Source organism: Malurus melanocephalus, unplaced genomic scaffold (genome assembly GCF_030028575.1).
Source record: "Malurus melanocephalus ecotype Western Australia unplaced genomic scaffold, MMel_1.1 scaffold_147, whole genome shotgun sequence".
Lineage (NCBI taxonomy): Eukaryota > Metazoa > Chordata > Aves > Passeriformes > Maluridae > Malurus > Malurus melanocephalus.
This window is the reverse complement of record NW_026623379.1, coordinates 852,967-861,655: the sequence shown is the minus strand read 5'-3', so window position 1 is coordinate 861,655 and position 8,689 is coordinate 852,967. Positions and strand designations below refer to the sequence as shown.

The following is an 8,689-nucleotide window of genomic DNA, read 5'->3' as shown; positions in this document are numbered from 1 at the left end:
AGCACCGGGCGCGGCCCTGCCCTGCCGCAGCCGGGCCGGGAGCGGCCCCGGGGCTCCGCGGAGAGAGCCGGCCCCTGGGCAGCCGACGCCTCCCCCGCCCGGCAGGGCCCACCGGGGCTGCAAAGTGGGGCAGGGGCGGCGAGGAGCTGGCTCGGGGCGCCGCGGTGACCCCGGATCCCGTAAGGAGAGCCCGGGCTGCGGTGACTGGGAAGCGGCGTTGGGCACTGGCGACAGCCCGCTGCCACCTGTCCGGTGCCGAACGCCGGTCGTGTCGCCGTCGGGCGAGCCCAGGGTGGCTTTGCCTCCACCTGCCCGAGGCACCGGGAGCTGGCACCGGCAAAGCCCAGCAGCTCCGGCCCCGGCATGGTGCACCCAGGCCCCGCTGGAAGGAGCAGCATCGCGGCCCCACCGGAGCGGCAGATGTTGTCCAGAGCCCCCAGCGGAGGAGCCGAGGCGGCGTGGGGGTCTCAGCTGCCYGTGCCAGGAGCCTCCTCCCCTCGCATCCGTGGGGCAAAACCGCCCGTCCTTTCTCCCTTCAGAGACGTCTCCGTCTCCCCGAGGAGAGGGGTTAAATTCCTCGATAAGAGCCAGGCTCCAGCTGCATACTTCTGATGCCTTCTGTGAACTCTGGCGGCAGGTTGGCAGGTTGTTTCGTAACTCCACTTGTGGCCTGCTGCGGGGAGGAGGAGGAGGGGGGAACGGGACACCAAACTCCTCTCCTGGTCTTTTCCCTGCCCTGCAACAGCGCTTTGTAATTGCAGGTTAAAAACTCGAATGTGGGTTCAAGGGTATTTTACAGGAGAAAGGGTCACAGCGGTGCACTTCTCGCTCCGAGTGGCTGCCTCAGGCACCACCAGTGGCACTCCCCTCGGCATGGCTGATTTCAGGAGAAATTAGGCAGAAACACGTGGAAAGGGGGTGAGAAATGGTCCAAAGAGGCGAGGGGGAGCTTTGGCCGCTCCTCGCCGTGAACGGGGCCAGCTCCCCGGGATGCCGGTGCTAACGGGGCGCTCTGCCGGGACTTGCCAGGCGGGCACCGGGCCCCGGGAGCGTGTGGGAGCACGAATGCCAGAGCTCCGCTGTCAAATGGCGGGGCGCTGGCTCCCGCTGGAATGGGGCAGCGGTGCCGCACACACCTGTCAGCTCACCTGAGGGGCAGCCGTGCGGGGAGCTGCGCTCCTCAAGAGGCAGAAATTGCAGCTCTTCCTAGGGAGAGGAGAGCAAGCCGTGTGCATATGCTGTACTGCAGTGGGAAGGAGTGGGAAGCGTTTTCCGAACACTGCTTGTTTTCCTTGTCAGGCAGTGCYGGTGGTGTCTTCTCAGGAAGGGGCTGTGGAGAAGGGGGGATGTTCTTACCTTCTGCTGGTGCCTTTGGAATGCCAGGAATCCTCCCACATCCCAGTTATCTGCTGGGGGAGCCTRAGCACGGGCGCCTGGCCTTCCTCTCAGCATAGCTGTGCTCTGACTTCCCCCATGCCCTCTTGAAAGAAATAGCATGGAAATCCAGAGCCTCACACACAAGTGCATACATCTTCCTGAAGCCTTTCTTCCATCACCTCATAGAAAGTTGTGAGGCCAGGAATGCTGCTTGCAGCACCKGCGGATGCCCAGCACTCACAGCATTGAGCACTGTGGTTCCAGGGGTCCTGCACTATTTCCTAGCAAGGGGATGCCAGTTGCTCTAAAATATAAAACTCTTTGCAAATGAATGTGAGAGTGACGTGGGAATCAATTCTCAGTTCTTAAAGAGGCAGACCTGAGCAATAATCTGACCCTGAGTTAACATAACAGCTTAAAAATTAAGTTTAACTTATTCTAATTTTTTTGTTGGCTTCCTAATGCTTAAAAAAAGTAGGTTATGGCTATGCTCAGGTGTTCAGTAGCTTTGGATACCTGCAGGCCACAGTGAGCGTGCTGGGGAGCTTGCCAGCGTTGACCAAAGCTTTCAGTGGCGGGTCACCGAAGCTGAGTGGCAGCTGCTGGTCTGAATCATCATAGCTTCCCTGCTCTTTGAAATATGACTTGGCCAAAAAAGGCAATGTGCTGCAATTGTGGAGATACAGGGATTTACTGCACCTGGCAAATAGAGGAGATTGCGTGTTGAAGAATTTTGGATATTGGTGGGAGCTGGTGTGCTCTGGCAATGTGTGTGTTGTCCACCTCCGGAGTGGAGATGTGTCCTGTGGTTGCCTTCACTGTTGCCACGTGCTGCAGGGAAATATTGCTTGAGTGCATCTGCATGGTCCACACTGGTTCATCCATTCCGTATTTTTCAGCATCTCTCTGTCCTGTCTTGTTCATGTCTTCTCCTATAGGAAAAAYCTCCAGTGGTGGCTCGGAACTGACCCAATCTCATGCTCTGTTGTTCCTTCATGTGCTGAGGGGGAATGTTTTGGGACCAAATCCAGACAAAGGTTTAATCCTCCCTGGCTGGGAGGCAATGATGTGTGTTCCAAGGCTTCAGAGCAGAGTATTTTCGGGAATCATGTGAGGTTGGGTGCTGTGTGACAATGGACCCAGGTGCTGCTTGACAATGGATTGCTCTGTGCCCAAGTTTAAATAAATATGTGAGGGACACTTCAAGTGTCAGCTCTGTRTGTATGCATTGTTTCCAAGAGCTTCTTTATAAAGGATATTCTTCTGTCCCAGCTTGCCTATGCCCTTGTAAACCTGTGTATTCAAATTAAAGCAAAAATGTGGCTCCGCTGAAGATTTTTAACAGAATCCTATTGTTGTAAAGGATCACTAACATTTTTATGTCCTTCCATTTTTCAGATGTCAAGTTYAGGAGCTTCTAAAAGTGGTTTATTATCTGGCTTTTTGTGGGCTGGAGTCAGCACTTTCTTGAGGGCTGGGGTACTTCYAGCTGCTCCAGGCTAGTCATCTAGAATAACTTGTTGCTTAAAAAAAAAAAGGGGTGGGGGGAGTAAATACCCTGCAACACTTCTTAAACAAACACATGGATGGAAACTTCAGGACAATTGAGCATGAAGGCTTCCTCYTTTGCTGCTGCTTCCTAACCCTGCTACAGCACACGGAACCTGCCTGAGCCCTTCATCTTAGGAGCCAAATGCTCAACCTTCCTGTGTCTCCCCCCAGGTGCCTCCTGCATAACTGGGAGCGCTGACAATGGAATGTCACTGTGCTCTCAACAGCCTTTTGGGGTCCAGAGGCCCCCCTGGATGTCCTCGATGGTGTTAGACCTAGCATTGTGCTCCTGAGCACAACAGGGACTTTGGAGGCACCTAGAGCATCCTGTAGAATAGCTGTGTTGGCAGAGAAGCCCAGCGAGTGGCAGCCTCCCCTTTGCTCCTGGTTATTCCTGCCAGCCCAGGGAAACCATTGGCACCCAGATGGTGTTGTGAAGCTGTCTGACAGGGAAAACACTTGTAGGGTTCTTGCTGGTTTAATGATTCCTGCTGCAAACATCGCTCTCCCCAGGAAATGTGAGTGTGCAGCAGAGAGCTGGTGTCTGCCTCTGGATGCTTGCCTGAGGCAGCTGGTGGTGTGCAGCAGGTTGGATAAACACCATAGGCATCTCTAGATAAGAATAAACATGGGTTGTGTTGGGGCTTTTTGGAGCCTTTGTGGTTGCTGTTTTCACACGCCAGTTTTTATTTTCTTTTCCAAGTCCTGGCAATGTTTGGAGGTGTCAGCACTCCTCTCTGCTAAGAGCCAGGCATAGTTGCGGTGGGAATGCTGGGTTGGACCTCTTTGCATGTTGTGATTGCTGCTTCCTGAGCACACACACACCCACACACGCCTCTCTGACCGACAGCTCAATTGTCAGAAAGCAGCTCGTGGTCTCCCTGGGCTCTTGACCGGCGTGCCCAGGTCTTTCCTTGATGGTTTGTGCCTGTAGAAAGTTAGGTGTTTCCCAGGCTTGCTCTGAGATCCTCTCTTGTTCCTCTTCTCCCTGCCCTGATTCCTCTGGGATGRGACTTTCTCAGGGCAGTTTGTCAAGTCCTTGGGGTCCCATCCAAAAGGAGTGGCTCTGCAAGGGTGTCCCAAAGGCTGACCCAACCTGGGCGCAAGGTTGTACCAYATCATACCTGGTCCAAGGTAATCCCACCTGCCCACCATCAGTGGGGGGAAAAGAGTTGTGTCTGCATAGGTGTTTGTGCATAAATGATTCCTGTAGTTGTTTGATGGGTTTTTTTGGGTTTTGGGGGGTTTGGTTTTTTTTTGTCGTTGTAGTAGTTGTTTGATTGTTTTTTTAAGACATTTTCTATTGCTCTTTCTAGTCTTTCAGAAATCTTACAAACGCAACATCAACACCCCATTGCAAAAGGACATTTGTTCTCCCTCGCTGGAAGGGAAGCATCCTTGGACCCAGAAGTGCAGGTGCTAGAAATGCCACTTTGAATCTTTGAGATACTGCTTGATGAGGACTGGTTGTCTCTCAAAACTRCTTCTCAAGTATTTTTTGGAGTGCCTTAATGCAGTTTGAGGATTGCCTAGGCTGAGAGATTGGTTTTGGYATTTTCCTCTTTGAATTCATTTGGCCTTTTAAATGACCTGCTGGGAGTATAAAGAAGATGAGCTAGGAAGTTCAAAAGTATGTATTTCCCCAAAGTGACCTCAAGTGATCATTAGTTGCATGAGGATTAAGCACTGAAAWGCTTCAGAAAAACCAATATATTTTTATTGAGTCTCCCACTCTGTGCAGGCAGGAGCTCTGGCACAGTCTCTGGCACCTGCTCCTATCCCCTTTTGGTCCTTCAGGTATCACTGGGTGCCAGACCTATGTGCAGAGTGGGAGACAGAGCCCTTTGCTGGCATTAAAATCTCTTCAGTCAAGGGTCCAGCRAGGCAGTTTTGGGGATTGCAGTTGGCCGTGCAGCCATGATTTCCACCACTTGTTGAAGGACTCTGATTTGTTTTCCTGGATGGGTATCCCAGAGAGAGTTGCCTCCCCAGAGATATGCCATGATTTTACTGCTTTAAGAGCTTATTATCTTTGGGTTGGTTCAGGTGGGGATTGATAGGACCTTCACCTAATTAGTCATGTGCCAGGTAGTGTGAAAGCAGAGATTCCTAATATACCCAAGGGTCTTATCAAAGGTCTCAGCCAGGATTCATTCTGAGTCTCTTGTTTATTTCTCTTGTGTCTGTACGTGTAAGAGAAAGGAGCCTATTCAGCTCTCTGCAAATGGTCATTAAAATCCTTTTTAATCCTACAAAATTATAAATAAATATCCATGATAGCATGCACCTGCATATTCATCAGTGTATCCTGTCCTCTAGAGAATCAGCAGCATGTCCTTGACATGTGGCTGCTTTCTGAAGCAGGATAGGAAACTGGAAGTTATTCTGGAAATGGAGAGTAAAATCTGGATGGTTTATCCTGGTTGTGCATTTGCTAATTTGTTAATTACCCTCTCCAGTAGGAGGAGAATTAGAGTGGAAAGAGGATTCCTGGTGGAGTGGAAAGTGGATTGCTGATGCCAGCTTTTCTGAAGGATACTGGAAGGCAGGTTGGAGGGACAGTATTTGTAGGTCATTTGGCTTTTTTAACATCTTGTGGTCCTACCTTCAAGAGAGCTTCARAGCCTGAATTTTCCTGTAATCCTATGGGGATGAAATTCTTTATTCATTTGTCAGGAGACAGGGRGAGTGCCTGTCTCCACTTGCATTGTAGGTGGCCAAGGTGCGTCTTATCCTCTGGACTGGGCGAGCATCTTGAGGAAACTGCACTTTGAGGATCATTTCTGGCACTGCTGGAGGCGTTGGGAAAGAGACCTCAGTGGTGGGGTTATGCCCATTTTGGTCTCAGTCTTCAAGGTGGGGGGAAAAGGAAATTCTCTTTCTCTTCTTTGGCTTGGGAAGAGTATTTCCAAGGCTTGAGCAGGCTCTTCCCTCTCTATCCCTCCTGTGTTCTGACTTGGGGAATGGGCTGTGTGYAATAACAGGGGAATGTTCACAAATTGCACCCTGCTTTCACTGATGGCTGACTGCTGCGGGAGCTGAGCGCTGCAGAGATTCTGGACCTGCTGGCATATGAGTGCCATGGTTGTGTTTGTGTGGATGCTTTGGCAAATACCACTCCGAGCTTGCCTTTTAAGAGCTGGGTTGTGAGTCACCCCCTAAAGACCATAAACCTAATCTAATCAGCCTAGAGCCCCAAGATACCTTGACCTAGTCCTGCTCCTGTACGGGGGGCAAAGCCAGCTCCATCCTGGGCACGGCATCAGGGTGCACTCAATTGCACAAGAAAAAAAGAGCAGGGCAGTGCAAAAGCTTTTCCTCTTTCCCCTCTACAGGCTGTTGMTAATTTTGCTTCTCCCCCTTGAGAAGAAACTCAATGGGGTTTACTTCCAGCTGCTTTCATGATGTCACTCTTCACATGTGGGACTGGTGAATGGTTACAGGAGCAGCAGGTGCCACTAATGGTTCCCTTGCAAACATTCGTGTTTCGGGAAGACTTTCCCAGCCAGCCCTGCCAGCTCTTCTCCCCCCATGGACGGTAGCCATTACTGCTGCAAGGGAGAAACACGATRAGTGAGGGTGGGAAAGATGATCCTTCCACTTCCAGGCTGAAGCTSTGTAATGTGAGCGTGTGCTGTAGGAGGAGGGGTGGTTTTGCTGCTTTTAATTTATAATGAGCTTTTGGTTGGTGGTTCATCTGTGGGGCGGTCTCACTAGTAATCATCCCTAAAGTGTCACTGCCTGTGATTCCTGATGTTTCATATCACTCTCAGTGCTGACCTGCCATGCCACAAATATTGGTCTTAATTGTTTCAAAAGGGAGAAAAGGTTTTCCAGCTTCTTCACAGTGATGTTTCTGAAGTTTCCATGTGTGTCTGGTGCTGCAGTGTACCCAAAAGCTGGGGTTAAAAAATGGTGAGAGAAATCCCCACAGGTGGGGGTGGGATGGAGTGAGTGTCTTTGACATCAGTCATGGTGTGAGCCTCCCTCCCCTCAATCCCTGCCCAAGGCTATCAGCCTGAGGATTGTCCCCATCCTGCATCACAGCCCTGGGCAGGATTTGTCCCYGACTCTTCCTGCCTTGCTCAACATTGACCAGCCTCCCTAGGCATGTTAGCATGGGTCTATAATTTTTGAGAGGAAGTGGAGCAGAAAATCTCTAAGCTCCTATTTTTCTCTTAATGGGGGGTTGCTGGTGTTCTGCTTATGGCTCTCCAGAAATCTGTCTGTGGGCAGTTCCTGCAAGATTGCAAGATCCTCATGTGGGACATGTTACCCTTGAGCTGCCAGGGGATTTTAGTGGTGGTCTGTGACTTCTGGCTCAAGTCATGCTTCAGCTCTYGAGCATGCAAATGCTGCAAGACAGTTATCCTTTGATCTCCTTTAGTGCAAAAAGCCCTTGAAACACAGATGTAACTTTTGCTGATGCCAAGTGTGCATTATGCATTGTAGGGTGCCCCCAGCAGAAGCTGCTTGCTACTGAAAGACAGTAGACCCCAAGGGATGTTTGGGCTCAGATCCACCCACACATCTCTGGTGAAAACACACCTTCAGGTTAAATTACTGATTTTGGTGATTTGCTGATTTTTAGGGCTTTCTGTCTGACACAACCTGTCGGAGTAGGGAGCTGGGTGGGGGATGATGGGTGAGCTGAGGATATGGGGCTATTATGGCCACCCCTAAATAAGCTGCCTGGCTGTGAATTAGAGCCCTGTGCYTGCTGCTTCCTTGCTCCTGGGTGCTTATGACTGCCTTGCATAAGCGCTGGTGGCTTCCTTAGGCCTGGGGGGTGAGTAGCACTTGCACACCCTCCCTGTGACGGTGGAAGGGTGAGGAGCTGCCTCTCTGGGCTGTGACCACTCTGGTAGGACTCGTTTGTCACCTCATGAGCTTGTTTAACCCCCATCAACTCTTCATGGCAGGATGAAGTAACCCCTTTGCTGTTCTGGCTCGGAGCTCTGTGTGAGTGTCACGCCTGCACCCCAATGACCCTGCGCTGAAGGACAGGACACTGACCTCTTTGGTAGGTGACTCTCTTAGCTGCTTTAACCAGGCCAGGGGATGTGTTCCTTCAGGGGCCAGCATCCTCAGGACAAGCTGGAATGGTGGAAAGGTCACGTACATGTGGCTGCAGGCAGGAGCTTTGCCTGGTGCTCCCAGCTGCGGTGGCTGTGAGTGTGGGTGCCTGCCAGACTGCTGCACAGACAGCTCCTTCAGAGATGTGGATGGTCATCTGTGCCCAGCCTGGGAAGTGCCATGGCATCAAWCCTTGCCATAGCTGACCTGTTCTCAACGCTGGATCTGCCAGTGGTGTCAATCCTGACTGCAGCATCACCTTCTGTCCTGGGATGGACATGGCACAGAGAGCCCAGCAAAGCTGCTCAGTCCCTGAAACAGCTCAGCCAAGGGCAGGTGATGCCACTCCAAAAGAGGCTCCCATGGCGGGAGGACACAGTTCATGGTCCAGAGGGAAACCTGGACCATGTCCCATCACCTCCAAACTGCTGCAGGAGGCTTCACTTATTTATGGATCTTCTCTGTTTTGGGTCACCTGAGTAACGGGGAGGCTTCTGCCCCCTCAGAGGTTTCAGCAGGTGGGCAAGTACCATCTCCCTGATTTGGTGCCAAGGGGCTGAGCCCAATGCTTTGAGCAGGGAGAGCCTTGAGGAAGTATTAAATAGCTGCTGGATGCGTCAGGGCAGCAGTTGATCCCGGGCAGTGAGTCACAGCCAGCCTGGCAGCGCCCCTGCATGGAGCATGG

The 8,689-nt window shown here is 51.7% G+C and overlaps 1 protein-coding gene across 2 annotated transcripts in view; it reads left to right on the top strand.

Annotated features, from left to right (window-relative positions):
* RASSF7 (Ras association domain family member 7) overlaps positions 1-8,689 on the top strand; it is a 34,412-nt gene that overhangs the window by 16,672 nt on the left and 9,051 nt on the right. For both annotated transcript variants that reach the window (XM_057371458.1, XM_057371457.1), the window contains exon 2: positions 7,851-7,951. The gene's annotated coding sequence lies outside the window, so the exon portion shown is untranslated. The remainder of the gene's footprint in view (positions 1-7,850; positions 7,952-8,689) is intronic.